This window comes from Etheostoma cragini, chromosome 5, assembly GCF_013103735.1.
Source record: "Etheostoma cragini isolate CJK2018 chromosome 5, CSU_Ecrag_1.0, whole genome shotgun sequence".
NCBI classification, from domain to species: Eukaryota; Metazoa; Chordata; class Actinopteri; order Perciformes; family Percidae; genus Etheostoma; species Etheostoma cragini.
The window spans coordinates 29991860-29993078 of NC_048411.1; the positions used below are offsets into that span (position 1 = coordinate 29991860).

General features: G+C 39.1%; 1 long non-coding RNA gene across 1 annotated transcript in view; it reads left to right on the forward strand.

Moving 5' to 3' along the window:
• The window catches only part of LOC117944285, a 6682-nt gene that overhangs the window by 3328 nt on the left and 2135 nt on the right, over window positions 1–1219 (forward strand). Inside the window, exon 2 of the long non-coding RNA XR_004656534.1 lies at window positions 11–16. This is a non-coding gene — a long non-coding RNA (uncharacterized LOC117944285). The remainder of the gene's footprint in view (window positions 1–10; window positions 17–1219) is intronic.

A 1219-nucleotide genomic window follows, 5' to 3' on the forward strand; every position in this document is an offset into this window, starting at 1 on the left:
GGGGGGTTAGGTGTTGGTTCCTTCAAGAAAAACATGTGCAGTTTGACATCCTTTCGGACCGTTATTATCATCATATGTGTCTAAAACATTGGAAAATCTGCAGCGGGACACATTTGACAAAAGAACGTTGAAAAAAGTGACAAATGTTGGAACAAAAATACAAAAACAGTTTTAATAAATATTTTTAGCTTTTTCTTATGTTTTTGTCCCTTTTTTCAATGTTTGTCACTTTGACCTTTTCAACACTACGTAACACTAACTTATTAACTTTAGTTTTACAATTATTTTTGGAATTTATGGTCAATAAACCTCATTTATAGGAAATTGTACCTAATGTTTGTGTTAGAAAAGCAGAAATTAGGAATTATTGAGATTAAAATTAAAGGAATGGATGTTGATGATAATCACAGACTGGAATATGTCAACTTTTACTCAATACTATTTCAACAACACTTCCATTTGTTTTACAATGCTATAAAATTGAATAAGACGCCCCAAAATTAATGAAAGTAGAGATTTGTCCTTGCCAAAGAGCGTTGGGTGGAATCAATCATGTTATTTTGGGGAATTAAAAAGAACATTGATATAGGACAACATGAGGACAACATGGGGACAACATGGAGACAACATGGAGACAACATGGGGACAACATGAGGACAACATGGGGACAACATGAAGACAACATGGGGACAACATGAGGACAACATGGGGACAACATGGGGACAACATGAAGACAACATGGGGACAACATGGAGACAACATGGGGACAACATGAGGACAACATGGGGACAACATGAGGACAACATGGGGACAACATGAGGGTTAATTTATACGGAAAGACTTTATGTTTTTTGTATGTTTCTCTTAATTTGGGTGTCCTTTTTTAATTTAATTACTCTTAAACCGTTAATTCTAAATGTTGTGTTTCAGACACCTGTTGCACATTGCTCACTTCTTCTTCTGTGTTTTTATTTCTTCAACAGTCCAATAAAGTCCCCGTGGTGCAGCACGCCCACCATGTCCACCCTCTGACGCCCCTCATCACCTACAGCAACGAACACTTCTCCCCCGGCACGCCGCCGTCCCACCTGTCCCCCGAGATCCTCGACCCAAAGACAGGTAACGGCTCGGATCCACTTCCCTGCACACTGCACATCTTAGAGTGGTCCCCTAATACTGTATCTGAAGTCTCTTTTATATAGACCTTAGTGGTCCCCTA